Source organism: Lissotriton helveticus, chromosome 6, assembly GCF_964261635.1.
Source record: "Lissotriton helveticus chromosome 6, aLisHel1.1, whole genome shotgun sequence".
In the NCBI taxonomy this organism is placed as follows: domain Eukaryota; kingdom Metazoa; phylum Chordata; class Amphibia; order Caudata; family Salamandridae; genus Lissotriton; species Lissotriton helveticus.
Genome location: NC_136067.1, coordinates 1194184466 through 1194201870, shown reverse-complemented (window position 1 = coordinate 1194201870; position 17405 = coordinate 1194184466).

The window sequence follows — 17405 nt, the reverse complement described above, 5'->3', positions numbered from 1 at the left end:
AAAAACTTAGGGGTTGTTACAGCAGGCTTTTAGGGGGATTTCAAGAGGACATGGTGGTCATGCCCGACAGCTTTCTCGCACTAGTAGGCAGCTAACAAAGACGTCTTTGGGGCCGAATCAGTGTGCGTATTGTAAGGAGGAGGGACACTGGTGTAGTGAGTGTCCTGTGCTTTTTCAGAAGGTAGCAGTCCTTAGCGGAAGAGGTTCTAGGGTTCGTTGAGCTTGTGGGGCTGATAGGGCACAGAGTGCTGCAGCCTCACAGGGTTGTTCTGATAATAATTATTTTGATGACCCTCGAGATGGACAGTGCTATCATGATGAATATGATGTGGATGAAGTGACAGGAAGTCTTATAGCTAGGACAGCCAGGGACAGAGTGGCGGACCAGTTCTGATACCTGTATACGAGGGTGGTCCTTATGTAACAGCTGAATTGCAAGGTTCAACTAAGAAGTTTTTAAAGGACACAGATGCGACAACAAGTTCTGTTTCCCGAATATGGTCACTGGGGTGGCTCTGTCTGGCCATATTAATGTGTCAGTTGGTGTTTCTGGTGTACCGGTTGTAAGCCCCATTTCAAAACCTTTTGCATTGACTATTGGTCCTTTTACTGTGGATTTGACATTCTTGATGACATCTAATGGTGGCGAAAATTTGATGGGTTTGGAGTTGTTAAAACAATTGCATGCCACCATTTATTGTTCTCCAGCAGGTTTCTATGTGGCAATGGGTCCAGATGTAGCACGTGCTAAGCAGTGTTTGTCCAAATACTCACTCCTTCTTGTTGAGTTTAAAGATGAGCCACTCTGAACCCAGCCATGTTACTGTCCCTCCCTTCTGAGAATGATGATAAACATGACTGTATCTTACAGATGGAAGAAGAGATGAAAGTACGGGTAGGCCTGACTGATGTTTCCTTATCTGACCCACAAGGAGAACTATATGTTGATGGTTCTCATTTTACATTACCAGATGGCACTACAACTGCAACTACAACTGCTGCGTATGCTTTTACTACGCCGCGTACAGTAGTTGAGACATCAATAGACATCCTGAATTCCCTATCAGTCGGCCCAAGCTACTTAGCTTGTTGCCCTAATCCGAGCTGGCGAATTTAGTGAGGGACTGGTTGTCAATATTTATACTGACAGCCAAAATACATTTCGAGTTGCGCACAACTTTGGGCGACTCTGGGCTGAGAGAGGGTTTCTTACTTCGCATGGCACAGAAATCCAGCACGGGGACCATATTGCGTCTTCTGTCTGCTTTGATACTCCCTTGGAAAGTAGCCATAGTGAAGTGTGTGCTCACCGGAAAGTTACTGATGATGTAGGTTGGGGAAATGCTTTTCCAGGTCAGACAGCTAAAGAAACGGCCTGGACCAAAATGAAAATGTTGTTTGTAGCAGGTCCTGCTAGGTGGGTGCCTGAGGTTACTATGTTCAAAGACACACTTGAGAATGTGAAGGACATTTAAAGCGAGGCCAAAACAGAAGAGGTAACAGTGTGGCAAGAAAGTGCAGCACAATTGAATGATGAGGGATGTTGGATTGATAAGTCAGGGAAGCAAAGATGGATGTTGTCAGATCCAAAATGTTCTCCCTGTGGTTACAATGGCACACAGTCCAGCTCACATTAGTGCTAAGGGTATTTGCAAGTGATTAGATCCTGTATAGCGGAATGATAACATTTCAAAGACTGCTGCAGATTTAGTGAAGTATTGTATGATGTGCATGATGCACAATCCAGGAAAAAGTACTCATACCCCACCCGGCAATATTTCACCACCCACTTTCCCTTTTGAGGTCCGTCAGATGGATTACATTGAACTAAATAGGTGCAATACTTTGAACTATGTTTTAGTGGTTGTTTGTGCTTTCAGTAAATGGGTTGAAGCTTATCCTACTAAAGATAATACATTTGTTATGACTGCAAAGGTACTCCTGAAGGAATTCTCCCTCGTTTCGGCTTGCCCCATTTAATTTGGAGTGATAATGGAAGTCATTTTAATGTCAAGGACATTCAGTTAATTTGTGATGGTTTGCACATAAAACAGAAGTTTAATGCTGCAAACCACCACCAGTCAGCAGGTTTGGTTGGGAAGTACAATGGTATTCTCAAACTGAAATTGGCAAAGATTTAGGAAACTACAGGTTTACAGTGGCCAGATGCTTTACCATTAGCTCTTTTGTTAACAAGAACAACAGCACATTCTTGAACACTGTATGAGGTTGTATTTGGTTGCCCGGCAAATGTCTGGGGTGTCTCGTGACCGTGTCATTTTTCAGATATTGAATACCCCTTGTTATTGATTACCTGTGCCAGTTAAATGAAAATTTGTGTTCCATTCACCAACAGATTTGTGAGTCCCTACCAACTACACCAGAGGGACCCGGACACAACATTTGGCATGGAGATTTTGTGTTGAGCCAAAACTTCCAGCAGAAGAAGAGTTTGGAGCCGTACTGGAAGAGACCAGAACAGGTCCTTCTGGCTACATGCACCGCTATCAAGGTCGCTGGCCGAAATATTTGGGTGTGTGGCACTCATTGCAAAAGGGTGCCTCTGCCTTTGCTTTATGACCAATGGAATAAGGATTTAGTAAGAGATTCTGAGTGTGAGAGTGTACCTCAGTTTGTCCCCTTCAGTGATGCCAAGATAACCTGCACAAAAACGGATGAGGAGAATAATGAAGTGCTGAATGCAGTAGTTCCACCGGGGGTACGAGCTATCCAGTAACCCCTTTTCACTGATCCATCTGTGCCTAGACTCACCAGGTACGATCCGTGCTCAGTTGAGGAATAGTGCACAAAAAGAGAAGCCAGATTTGATAGGGATGGACTGTGCAAGTTAGGGTGTACTTTTGCTGTAGTACAAACGGAGTTAGTCTGGGGTGATGTCAGATTTGTGCACTGTCTGAACATTGGACAGTATAGATTGCACGTGCTCCCTTGGGGGGGTACATTATCCTGTTCAGCATGGGATACATCAATAGCTTAGGACAGAGCAATCTCCTCCGCCGGTGCTCAAGAGTGTCAACGTTTGATGAACAATAGGAGCCTGTACAAGTGAGGCTCTGACGGACACTGGGAACTTGTATACTTCTCTTGCTGGAAATTTACCCCCTTGCTTTCTTACCATGTACCCCTTTGGCAGAATGGTTTTTGACACAGAACAACCAGCAATTCTGATTGTTCACGTACAAAAAGTTTGGTCTACTAAGCAAAAACTGCTCTGTGCTGTTCTTGTGTGACTGCTGTTGTTTATTTTAGGTCGGGTGTCTTGGGTTTTGGAGTGTGATTATAATGCTTCATCATGTACTACACACAAGATTGTTTCTCAAGTTCGTACAACAAGGACAATCCCAGGCAATGTATTTCTAGATACACATAAGAACTTCTTTGGTGAATGTACAGCTTGTTACCCTACTGAATCTGAAATTAGTTTATGGACTGCTTACCCATTGTCACTGGTTAATTATACATATGTTTGCCCACCCCAATTTGTAGAGGTAAAGGGTGAATTCGGGATGGGATATCCCGGTCCTTGTTTGTATTATAGGAAGCCAAAGGAAAGGGATACCTAGTTGCAACATTAATATGTATTGTGAGAATTTGTATATGGATGAACGGAACATTACTTTAGTAGGGAGAGGTGTGGCGCCGCGGCCAGGGTGGCTGATGTTGGAATCGGGGGATGACAGTTCCTTTCCCGGTGCCGGCGGCAGATTAGCCCAGCATTCTGTGACTCTGGGCAATAGCTTGCTTAATCTTCCCAACGGCCCCCAGCGCCTAGAGACCCTTACGGGTGATGGTTCGCGCTTTACAAATGTGTATTATTATTATTATCATTAGGTTGGCATTATCAAGATTTGACAGTTACCCGAAAGACAGGATATTATCCTTCATGTTGTCCGATAGCAAACAGTACAGACGCTTTTCTAAACGTAAATTGTTCTGGAATAATATTGTTAAAAAATAAAATGTCTTTAGTGAAAAGGAAGGACTAAAGTACAGTAGGAATGAACACCAGATATCTCAAGGTCCACTTTATGCACACCCAGGATCTCACTTTTTGTCTAATGGTACTTACTTGAATGTTTATAATGGTACCGAGGACGTTGCTTTAGGAATGGTGCTTCCTCTTGGTGTGCCCTACAAGTATAGTACGCCAAATACAAGATGGGTTAAAAGGACTTTGACCAAGGAATTCTGTGACAGAGTGACGGATCTGGAGGTCAATAATTATAGCAACAGTATCACCTTTGGGTATATTCTTTCCCCCAATGATTACCTTTGGTGGTACCGCTATGGCCAGGGGTGAAAGAACTAGGGAATATTTAGGGTACAAGCTGCAGATACTGTCTAACACCACAGTGCGGCTTTGCGTGACATCACTACCCAACTAGAAAGTATGTGAATATATTCTGAGCAAACTAGATATGCAGTTGATTTCATCTTAGCTAAGAGCGGTGGTATGTGCACGGTAGTAGGAGGCCAATGTGTAGTCGGGATCACTAATATTGGAAAGAATGTTACCCATCACATTTTAGATATTTTGGAGAATGTCAAAGGAATGGAAAGCGGAAATTGGAGTTGGTCCCTCTTTGGTGGATGGGGTTGGATTCTAGTAAGGGTAATCTACTTCATTGTGATTCTGATTGCCTGTTGCATTTTGGTGCAGTGTCTCCCCTTATCAGCCGCGGTCGGTAGTAGGAGTTTTTGCAGGGCGGTGACGTGGGAAGGGGGAGGGGCAAGGTGGGGGTAGTAATGTATGGATTACGGAGTTTAACAGGTTAGTAAACATAAATAAATAAAACAAATGTTGTTGCGTGCACTGCATCGCATTTGGTGATGCGGTGCACGCAACGAAATTCGTTTTCTTTATTTATATGTTTACTTACCTGTTAAACTCTGAAATCCATACATTACTTCCCCCCACCCTGCCCCTCCCCTCCCCACGTCACCGCCCTGCAGAAACTCCTACTACCCACCGCGGCTGCCCCTTATCCTGTTCTTACTGTATCCCCCTTCTCACTCCTAAGAGAATGTCAATCCATGATACCAACGCAACGATTATGATTCAAAAGGAGGTGAACGATCTTATGCAGATTGATGAAGGTATTTTTTAAACTTCTTCCCTCCTTACCGTCTCTCTCCCTGATGCTGAAGAAATGGAATGTTCTTAAAAATAGAATAACTTTATGTGCCGCCTGGCCTCCAGACCGAGACCTTTCGGGATTTGAGTATTATATTCCTTACACTGCCCCTTGGAGGTCTAGTCTTAGGTGGTGATTTTAACTCTGTATTAGATGGAGAGGTCGATCGCTGTCCACCTCGAGCACTCAGACAGACGCAGAGATGGCTCTCAGATTTTCTTGACACACTGGTGCTGGTGGACAGTTTGCGAGTACGTAATCTGACGTTGACACATAACACCCATGTCTCAGCTGCTCACGGCAGCCTGTCTAGGCTGGACTATTTGCTGCTTCCTGCGGCGATGGCGTCCATGATCCATGAAGTGAGATATCTTGGACGGGGAATTTCTGACCACTCCCTGTTATGGCTTTCCCTCGCTCTTGATCTACTGACAGTGGGTAGAGTGGCTCCCATTGGCGCCTGGCAGTTAAAAGACCCTGGTTTAATCAAAAAGAGACTAGCTCATGTTTTACGAAATTTACAAAAAGTAAAAGACTCGAGTATGTTTCGTCATGGGGTGGGAACACCTGGTGAGTGTGTTCATAAAGCCCTCACCCACCAACCTAGTTGGTGGCATGCTTCATCATCGGGCCCACCCAGTGACACCTAGCGTGTCCCGGGTGTGCTTCGGCGCCTGATTACAGCGGAGCAGGTATACTGCTGTGTGTGCAGTGAAGGGTGTTATGAAAGTGATGTTAAAACGGCTTGGCGGGGGTCCCAGTACCCGAAGGTAAATTAGACTTTAATACCTGGGCCTCCGTCAGCTGTTAAAAATAAGGCTGTTGGACGTTAGAGGTGAGTTACGACCTCCCACATCCGGTGGGTCAACATGTTTCAGCCAGTGCCTTATGTATATGCTGGCTTTCTTCAGGACCTATATTAAAAAGTGGGTGTAATTAAGCTAGTGGGTGTGTAATTCAGACTATGTGTCTACACGCCCTAAAGTGTTTATCTATGTGTGAGAGGGGGATTTCCTTCTCAAAACACCTGTACATGTGACATATATGGACAGAGACAAAACATACAGGGAAAAAGAGAATCACTCGGATGTATGGCATTACACACATCTGGTTGCCGTCACTAAAGCAGGTGAGGTGTAGGCTATAGGCGGCTATGGTGTAATGGTATTGGTGGTACCATTAAGTGAGAATCGCACATTTAGTTCGGGAGTGGAGTGGCTAAAACACGGATATCACATACACAGTGCATATGTGTGAAGCGGCGCAAGAGCTAGTTCTTACGCTAGTTTTAGCAGTTTCGGACCTCAAGGTTGAGAGGTGGCAGGGGGTTGACCCTAAGGAAAATAAAGATTTGGCCACACCGATTAAGGAGACCTGTAGGGAAGAAAGATAGCGCTTACCAGAGGTAGTGGTGGTTGTTTCTCATACTCACAGCTGTTCTGGGCAGAGCCTGCTCTGGACCTGTAGTGCCTCCTTCGCATACCGGTGAGAAATGGCCGGTTTCGCTGGGTGTTATATACTGTGGTCAATTGGATAACCATGTGCACCTGCAAGTTTGGAGGTAAGAGTAGAAAGACTCGAAAAGTCGAGTCATGGTGCATGAGGGAGCCGTTACGCGATGTGGGCGCATGCGCAGTACCGGTTGGTGTAAATGCGCATGCGCGAGGTGGTAGTGTTCCAACCGCGCGTGCGCGTCAGGATATGATTGCGAGGCTCAGGGGTGCATGCGCGGGGCTGTAGTGTTTTATCCGCGCGCAAGTGTCACAGTGTGACTGCGGTGCTCGGGGGTACAATGACCAAAATAAGTGAGGCATCGGCCGATTTATACCTACGCATGCGCAATGGTAGGAACATGGTAGATATGTATATTGGGCCATAGAGAGAGAGTTATAGTACATAACTTGGGAATGGCACAAGTATAGTTGGGGCGAATGGGGACATTAGGTTATCAAAATGCTCAGAACTCGGGGACTCTACCTCAAGGGGGATATGTTACCGGAGGAAGGTAACAAGCCCAGTAGGGTGTGACACACCGAGATGGGTCACGGTGTTGGTATGTGCACTGCAGTTAGGGATATGTCAAGGAGTTCCATGGAATGGCATCATTGAGGCCCTGGGTTGCTGTTGAAAGGCGGTATATCCATCGCTGTTCTTTACTCAGTCGTTTTTTATCATTGTCCATTGTGCTTCCCGGAACCTGTTCAATGACCGTCCAGGTTAGGTCGTTGGGTGTGTGGCAATGGGTAATGAAATGGTTGGTCAGTCTGCTGATATTTTTCCTGCATCTTATAGTGCTTCTATGTTCTATTATTCTTGTCTTGATTTTGCGTGTCGTCATTCCGACATAGCGAAGACCGCATGTGCATGTGAGTAGGTATATCAAGTTGCGGGAGTTACAATTGGTGTGGCTACATTGAGTCCAGACCTTGTTCGGCTCCAAGTCCAGGGTTTTGGTGTGAGTGGTGAGGTGACATACGCTGCAGTCATTGCAGGGATAATGTCCAGCGACCTTTGGGAGGCCCCATGCGTTCAGAATAGTATTGGTAGGTTGTTTAGGTTGCGGTCTGGGGCGGGTGCTGACCAGGCGATCTTTCAGGTTGTTGCATCGTTTGTACGCAAATCTAGGGGTGTCCCATTTCCTCTGTCCGGAATTGATTATTTTCCAATGTTTTCTGATGATTTTGGTTACTTCATTGGACGCCGTGTTGTAGGTGGTATAACACAGGTGATGGGTTGGTCGTCTTGGTCTTTGATGACAGTCTCCAGTAGAGCTTCACGGTTCTGGTTCCTTGCCCTTTTCTGTGTTTTTCTGATGATGGCTTTAGGGTAGCCACGGTGTTCCAGTTTGGTAGCCAATTCCGTGGATTGCTTTTTGTAATCGCTAATGTAGGTACAGTTTCTGCGTATGCGCAAAAACTGTCCGTAAGGTGGGTTCTCTCGAAGTGGGCGGGGGTGGAAGCTCGTAAAGTAAAGCAGTGAGTTCCTTGCAGTTGGCTTGTAGTAGGTTGTCGTTACCAGGGTCCCATCCTTGACTGTGATGTCCAGGTCTAGGAAGGGTAGTTGATTGTTGCTGGCCGTGCCACCTCCCTCTACCATCCCATCTGAAATCACGACATTTGAACAGGCTGTGTACAACAACATAGAGAGACTCAATCCTACCAACCACTTCAACAATCTATCCTGGGAAGATAGGAAGACCATACTTCCCAGAGTCTTTCTACTCTTACCTCCAAACTTGCAGGTGCACATGGTTATCCAATTGACCACAGTATATACCACCCAGCGAAACCGGCCATTTCTCACGGGTATGCGAAGGAGGCACTACAGGTCCAGAGCAGGCTCTGCCCAGAACAGCTGTGAGTATGAGAAATAACCACCACTACCTCTGGTAAGCGCTATCTTTCTTCCCTACAGGTCTCCTTAATCGGTGTGGCCGAATCTTTATTTTCCTTAGGGTCAACCCCCTGCCACCTCTCAACTTTGAGGTCCGAAACTGCTAAAACTAGCGTAAGAACTAGCTCTTGCGCCGCTTCACACATATGCACTGTGTATGTGATATCCGTGTTTTAGCCACTCCACTCCCGAACTAAATGTGCGATTCTCACTTAATGGTACCACCAATACCATTACACCATAGCCGCCTATAGCCTACACCCCACCTGCTTTAGTGACGGCAACCAGATGTGTGTAATGCCATACATCCGAGTGATTCTCTTTTTCCCTGTATGTTTTGTCTCTGTCCATATATGTTACATGTACAGGTGTTTTGAGAAGGGAATCCCCCTCTCACACATAGATAAACACTTTAGGGCGTGTAGACACATAGTCTGAATTACACACCCACTAGCTTAATTACACCCACTTTTTAATATAGGTCCTGAAGAAAGCCAGCATATACATAAGGCACTGGCTGAAACATGTTGACCCACCGGATGTGGGAGGTCGTAACTCGCCTCTAACGTCCAACAGCCTTATTTTTAACCGCTGACGGAGGCCCAGGTATTAAAGTCGAATTTACCTTCGGGTACTGGGACCCCCGCCAAGCCGTTTTAACATCACGTTCATAACACCCTTCACTGCACACACAGCAATATACCTGCTCCGCTCTAATCAGGCGTCGAAGCACACCCGGGACACGCTAGGTGTCACTGGGTGGGCCCGATGATGAAGCATGCCACCAACTAGGTTGGTGGGTGAGGGCTTTATGAACACACTCACCAGGTGTTCCCACCCCATGACGAAACATACTCGAGTCTTTTACTTTTTGTAAATTTCGTAAAACATGAGCTAGTCTCTTTTTGATTAAACCATATATAACCCCGGGGATAAGGACTAGCTTTCTGGTCCTCTCTCTCTCTCTTGATTACGCATCCAGTTAAAAGACCCTGCCATTAAGAAGGAGATTATCCGGATGTCCGACCAGTATTTTATGGAGAACAAGGGGTCGGTAGATTCTGTGCAGTCCCTCTGGGAAGCACACAAAATGGTAGCAAGAGGTGAAGTATTGTCCTTATCGTCAGGGAAGAAGAAGACAGGCCTTGCGGAGGTTGCTCAAAAAGAGGCGGAAGTTATATTTCAGGAGGAGAAGGTAGCTAGGTCACACACGCCTGCAGGGCTCCATCTGTTGAGACTCCGGGAGGAGGAGTATAAAAATCTTGTCAGGAATAGAGCGGTGGCTCAGCACAATGCCGTCCAGAGCCGTATCTACGAACACGGCGATAAAGCAGGTAAATTGATCGCATGGCTTGAGCACGGAGAACGTGCGTCTAGGCTGGTACCTGAATTGGAATGGCTAGAGTCACGCAGGATCACAGATCCACAGGCTGTGGCAGGCGAGTTCTCTGACTACTCCCGGAAGGTTTATACAGCCGATAGTGACTTCACGGAAGCGTATAATACCAAAATGATTGGGATATTGTTATGCCACGTCTGTCAGAGGAGGACAGGAGCTATCTTGATTCCGCATTGTCAAACGATGAAGTAGCACAAGCAATTAGGCAGATACAGTCAGGTAAGGCGACGGGCCCCAATGGGATACCTATTGAGTTGTATAAGTTGAACGCTAATAAACTCTCCCCCCACATCCGTGCCATGTTCGTGGAAAGCAAGGAGAAGGGGGAACTCCCCTATGATCAGCGAGTGGCCAACATAGTGATCATACACAAAGAAGGCAAGCCTATGACACAATGCTCCTCCTATAGGCCCATATCGCTTCTTAACGCCGAACCCAAAATACTGGCGAAACTCCTGGCTACTAGATTGATCAAGGTGATTGCGACCCTAATCCACCCGGATCAGTCCGGGTTTATGCCGCGCCGTAGTACGGCGCTAAATTTGCGCAGGCTACACGGAGTCCTCGGGGGCGCCCCAAAAATCCATGAGCCGACGGTGCTGGTATCCCTTGATGCCACAATGGCCTTTGATAGAGTGGAGTGGCAATGTCTGTTTGCAGTGTTGGCGAAGCTGGGCTTTGGAAGCGAATTTATCGGTTGGGTGCGCCTGCTGTACTCAAACCCCTTAGCTAGAGTGGTCGTCAACAACTGTAAGTCCAGTGACTTTCCTTTGGGGAGGGGCACCAGACAGGGGTGCCCACTGTCTCCATTGCTTTTTGCACTCGCTATGGAGCCGTTGGCAGCCTGGGTTAGATGGGATAGATCGATACGGGATTTGCGATGGACGCCAGACTGGGAAGACAAGAGCTCCTTGTATGCAGATGATGTTCTGCTTTACCTCACTCACCCCAAGGAATCCTTCCGCAACTTTCTTGATGTGCTTGCTGTTTGTGGCAGATACTCTGGGTTAGCCATTAACTGGGCAAAATCAGTGCTTTTTGTATTGGTGGGAGACCCACCGGTGATCCCTGAGTCGTGCCCTATTCACATTGAGACGACAGGGTTCAAATATCTTGGTATATATATCACGCTTGATCCGAAGTTGCGGTATGATAATAATCTGGCTTCTCCACTGAGCAGGTGCAGGGAAGATGTGGAGCGCTTGAAGGCTCTTCCACTCTCCCTGCTCGGAAGGGCTGTCCTCTTCAAGATGATGGCTTTCCCCGGTTCTTGTATGTCTTGCAAAACTCGATGGACCCAGTGCCGGCCGCATATTTCAGGGAGATAGAGGCTCTTCAGAGACAGCTCCTCTGGGATGGTGGGGCCCGAATCGCCTTCAATAAACTGACTCTTACGTGGTATGATGGCGGGATTGGACTTCCAGATTTGCGGAAGTACTATTGGGCCTCACAGCTGGCCGCGGTGAACCATATTGTTTATGGACTCCCCGGGGATCCGGGATATGCTATGGACCGGGGTAAAGCCCCGGGCGGGATGTTAGATAGAGCTATGTACGCTAGGCCTGGGAGGTTTCCATTGACTGGCCCGACCGCACACGCGACACAGGTGTGGCACGCGGCCAACAGGTGTCTTGGGTGGGAGGGCAGGTTGACACTGGCCACCCCGTTATTAAACTCGGAGAAGTTGGGCAGTCTGTGGAATACTAAGGGATTCGATAGATGGGACCTTATTGGGATTACCCAGATTAAGGATGTGTGGGGGAAAGACTCAGTGCACACGTTTGAATCCCTTGTTAAGCAGTATAGTTTACACCACAACGAACAATTTCGCTATCTGCAGGTTAGACATGTGGCCAAACGTAATATTGCTCAACTCTGGGGTGCCAGCCAGCCGCCCGAATTAATAAATGGGCGGAAGACCTTGATTGGTGCATGTTCCGAGAGAGATCAGTGCATGTGGCCAGGGGTTGCCCGCAGAAGTGGGGGAAGGTTTGGGGAGCGTGGAATAGCCGCCGAGGAGGAATTTGTGAGCCACCCACGACAAGATTAGACTTGGAAACACAGGAATCCCCTAGATCTTAGTACCAATTGTTGCTATTTGATCCTGTATTGTGCCACTTTGATCCATGCGTTGGAACCAAATGTACTCACCTGAGAGTTGATTTCTTTTTTGTAATGTCTTTCCTTTGTTTAATAAAAAGAAATTAAAAAAAATTGAAATAAATATGTTGTACTAAATAATATGTTCTCTTTTTGTTATCTTAATATGTTTGCTTAGCTCATGCTAAAAGGAGGGTCTGTTAGAATAAAAATTATGCTTCCGAACCGTTTTTACGTAAGTTAGCATTTGCGATGCCATTTTGTGTGACGGCGCCATTTTGTATTATGATCGAAACGAATTCCCTGCCAATTCACGGAAATTGCCTTCTCTAGTTTATGTGTCTTTGGAGTTGAGTTTTACTACATTAATTAATGTACTGTCCTTATTAACGTATACCTTTCCTCTGGATGTAAACCCTCTCCCACTTGTCTATTGGCGGGCATAGGCAGGAACAACCTTGACTGATAGATAATGTATTCCCAGCTTCAGAGCTGAAACGTACTCCTTTGTAATTTACTGTCCAGCTGCATCTTTCTGGAAAATTCCATGGTGGGCTAGTTTTCAACGATTCAAAATGTACAAAATGTATTGTTATGCTTGCTGAAGTCAGACTCTCTCTGCAGCATTCTTAGCGACTGGGCAGACAGGGCTCTGCTCTGAACGGACTTTGAATAAATTGTTATTGGTTTGTATTCTCTACTGTCTGACTGACTCCTCATTTCGTAGAAGGCAGAGAGGTGGTCGCGAGTGACCCAATTCAGGACACTTCCTTCACCACCCCCTGGACATAGTTGTTTCCCTGTGTGGAGCAGCACGGGGCAGGAAAGCCTGTGCATGCTCTCACTTGGTGGGAGCAGTTTTAAATCTCCCACCAAGCGGGAGCAAACACCATGACCCACTCTCGGTTAGCGGCAGCTTAAAAAATTCTCCTCCCTACTGGGAGGGGACTTTAGATCTGTGTACCTGCACACAGTGATTTGCAGCTGCTGCCTGCGGGAGGGAGGGAGCAATGCCAGTTCGCACTGGATGCTGGGAGCCTTTGGGCTCCCCCCGTGGCCCCAGCGATAGTTTGGTGGGTGCCTTACTCTTCTCTAACTGTCTATACTTTAATTACTATTCTTACTCATATTAGGGAAACATATTGAAACTCTCTTTGGCTAATGCTCCTCTTCTATTTAGTAGAACTGCAACATCTTATTAAACACTTATTGTTCCTTTGCATACATTGAGTAGCTGCTTACAGTTGTTATTTATACTAGAACACCAAATAATGTTTTAGATAGTAATATTTAATATTTTGTCCTGCAAGAGGAAATACTTGCGAGTCCCAGGAGTTCCGTCAGAGTTGAGGCAAGAGAGAAATGCTTCTACAGGTATGCACAATTATTCTCTTTTCTTTAACAACTTAACTGTCTGAATATTCTCACCAACTTCTTTCTTCAAGTATGTAGCTCAGCACAAAGGAAGTTTCAAGTGAGTACATTTTCTTTTTCTCTTTATTTTTTATTTTCATTTACCAATGCTTATTATTGAAAAGTGTTCTATGTGCGAGGTGAAATTTCCATCGCATAGACACTATGCAAGATAGTGTCTCAGGAACCCATCTACTCAGTTCATTCAGAGGTATGACAATAGCGAGAATGGGCTGACTCAGAAAGAAAGTCACTACACCACCAGGGGAGAGCTTTCTAAGACAAGACACTACTAATACAACAGAAAGACTCCTTACTGAGATGCTGCTGAAGAACTAGGTAATGGCCCACGACGCTTCTACCCTAACTGACTTTTGTGAAAGAGGAATTTCAAAGGGATCCTTCTTCTCAGCTTACTCAGGGGAAGTGCGCATTCGTTTGTCAGTGTGCACTTCACATTCCAACCGCAGTTGGAGAAAAAATCACTAGCACTCTGCAGGTAGAGTTAAGCTGGCAGACATCTTGAGTGTCCAGCGCTGCCAGCTCAGTATCCATTTATTAGTCCTGGTTCTCTTTTTCTGCTGACCTTTTGGCTTCTAAATGATTGTAGTCATCCAAGCTTCTTTTGCACACATTGCTCAATAAATCGATATACCATTAGAGCAATGAAAGTATATAACTTCCTTTAAACCACGGAGTTTGTTCTGTGAATTTCTCAGATTTGTTAAATGTTAATTACTAAATATGCCTACATAGGTAGGACATGTGCAGAAAGAGAAAGAAATGTGCAAAAAGAAGCAAGAGAAGTGCAGAAAGAGGCAATAGAGGTACAACAAGAGGAAGAAAGGTGCAGAAAGAAGCAACAGAAATGTAGAAAGAGGCAACAGAAGTCCTGAAAGAGGAAGAAAGGTACAGAAAGAAGCAAGAGATGTGCAGAAAGAACCAACAGAGGTGCCAAAAGAGACCTACCCTGACTGTACCTCACAACAGACTCATACAAAGTAGCCAAATCACTAATCCGTCTCCCAAGATTTCTTAAACCTCACTTTTCTCTTGAAGGTTCAATATTCATCGACTGCTCAGAATGTTAGGCCTATCAAATATAAAACAGCAATCCTAAGCATATCACTGTTGTAAGTCTGACCAAGTATGTGAAGGTATGCATTCATGTGTCTCTGCTTTTACCTAATGACATGTTACATAAAAATAAACATGCAAATAGTTGAATACCTGTGTTTCAAATAGCATACTCTGTAAATTTGTGTACAAAAAGGTAGAAGCAAGAGAAGTACCGAAAGAAGCATTAGATGTGCAGAAAGAGGCAAGAGGGGTGCAGAGAAAAGCTAGAGAGATGCAGAAAAAAGCAAGAGAGGTACACAAAAAACCGACGGAGGTGCAGAAAGAGGCAAGAGGGGTACAGAAAGAGGAAAGAGATGTGCAGAAAGAGGTACGAGAGATGCACTAAGAGGGAAGGAGGATGCATAAAGAGGCAAGAGGGACACAGAAAGAAATGAGAGAAGTACAGAATGAAGCAACAGGGGCACAGAAAGGGCCAAGAGGGGTACAGTTAGAGGTAAGAGGGATGCAGAAAGAAGCAACAGAGGTGCAGAAGGAGGCAAGAGAACTACACAAAGAGGCAAGCGGGGTGAAGAAATAGACAAAAGAGGTGCAGAAAGAGGGAACAGGGTGCAGACAGAAGCAAAAAAATTACAGGAAGAGAGAAGAGGGGAGCAGAACGAGGCAAGAGAGGTACAGAAAGAAGAAAGAGCAGTGCATAAAGAAGCAACAGAGGTGCAGAAACAGGCAAGAGGGTGCAGAAAGAGGGAAGAGACATGCAGAAAGAGGTAAGAGAGATGTACAAAGAGGGAAGAGAGGTACAGAAAGAGACAAGAGATATGCAGAAAAAAGGAATAAGGGTACAGAAAAAAGCAAGAGGAGTGCAGAAAGAGGCAGGTGAGGTACAGAAGGATGCAAGAGAACTGCAGAAAGAAGCAAGAGGGATGCAGAAAGAAGCAAGAGAGGTGCAGAAAGAATCAAAAGAAGCATAGAAAAATGGAACATTAGTGAAGAGAGAGGCAAGAGGAGTGCAAAAAGAGGTAATAGGGGTGCTGAAAGAGGCACAAGGGGTGCAGAACGAAGCAAGAGAGATGCAGAAAGAGGGAAGAAGGATGAGGAAAGAAGCAAGAGAAGTACAGAAAGAGGCAGGTGAGGTACAAAAGAAGGCAAGAGAACTACAGAAAGAATCAAGAGGGGTGCAGAAAGAAGCAAGAGAGGTGCAGAAAGAAACAAAGAGGTGCAGAAAGAGGCAAGAGGAGTGCAGAAATAAGGAAGAGGGGTGCAGAAAGAAGCAAGAGATGTGGAGAAAGAGGCAAGAGAGGTACAGAAAAAGGCAAGAGATGTGCAGAAAAAGGGAAGAAGGGTGCAGAAAGAAGCTAGAGAAATGCAGAAAGAGACAGGCGAGGTACAGACGGAGGCAAGTGAACTGCAGAAAGAAGCAAGAGAGGTGCAGAAAGAAACAAAAGAAGTGCAGAAAAATGGAACAGAGGTTCAGAAAGAGGCAAAAGGAGTGCAAAAAGAGGGAAGAGGGATGCAGAAAGAGGCACGAGGGGTGCAGAAATAAGCACGAGAGATGCAGAAAGAAACAAAAGAAGTGCAGAAAGAAGCAACAGAGATGCAAAAAGAGGCAAGAGGAGTGCAAAAAGAAGGAAGAGGGGTGAAGAAAGAGGCCCAAGGGTTACAGAAAGAAGGGACAGAGGTGCAGAAAGAAGCAAGAGAAGTACAGAAAGAAGCAACAGAGGTGAAGAAAGAGAGATGAGAGTTAGAGAAAGAGGCAAGAGAAGGGCAGAAAGAAGCAACAAAGATGCAAAAAGTAGTAACATGGGTGGAGAAAGTGGCAAGAGGGGTACAGAAAGAAGCAAAAGAGGAGCAGAAATAAATAAAAGAAGACCAGAAAGAAGCAATAAATGCGCTGTAAGAAGCAATTCAATTTAGTTTTTATTTGTTATGGAACTCCAACGGAGGTCCACAAAAATACACTAGTACAGTAAAAAAACATACTATAAATACTTTTTTTTAAATACACCAATAAATGAAAAAAAAAAGAAAAACATACTTTGTAACGGATACGAAATTCTACACTGGCCAACCAGCAAACATTACACGTACCAACTAAACTCTTTAAAAAATGTCCTAATAAATGGCCAGGAATGTTTTAAAAAATTGAAATATTCTATGGCACACCATTTCATTTCCTTGGGACAAGACAAAATATTGAGCTTCCTGAACAGAATGAATATTAAATTCAATAAATGAGGGTCTTAAAAACATGCGCCGTGCCCTTAGAAGTTCTGGACACACAAATATCATGTGATTAAGATCCTGTATTTGAGAACACAATTCGCAAATTCTCTCCTCTCTAGGAGTTTTTTCCCCAATGCCCGTCACTTCTCTCATGGGCAACAGGTTGGTTCTTAAAAGTAGTATCAACCTTCTAGTTCCATGTAGGACATTCCATGAAAGATAGGGCTGGGGTCTACTCCCCATCACACTCACACAGATCACCTAATTGCGGGTTTTAGGTTGACTTAAGGCTGTGTCTCTTACGGTACTAATCGTACTTACTGACTTCTTTAAGAATGGCTTCAGTACAGGCTTAGACATGGGTTAATGACAATTTAAACTAAGCCCAAATGAGTGGTTTGCATAGACAAATGATCTGAAAAAAGCTGATTTATCTTTTAATTTAGCAAATACTTCCATCTTCAAGAGGGCCCTTAGAGTGCCCTCATCCCCCCAGAAGAGGGAGTTCCCCCTCCTCAAGACTGCTGACAAGGATGAAGTATAAGAAGAGACTAGATGGAATTCCAGGCAAAGAACATGTGGGGCAGCCAAAGAATTTAAATGACAAATTTGGCTGGAAAAACGGCCCTCATCCTTATCAAAAG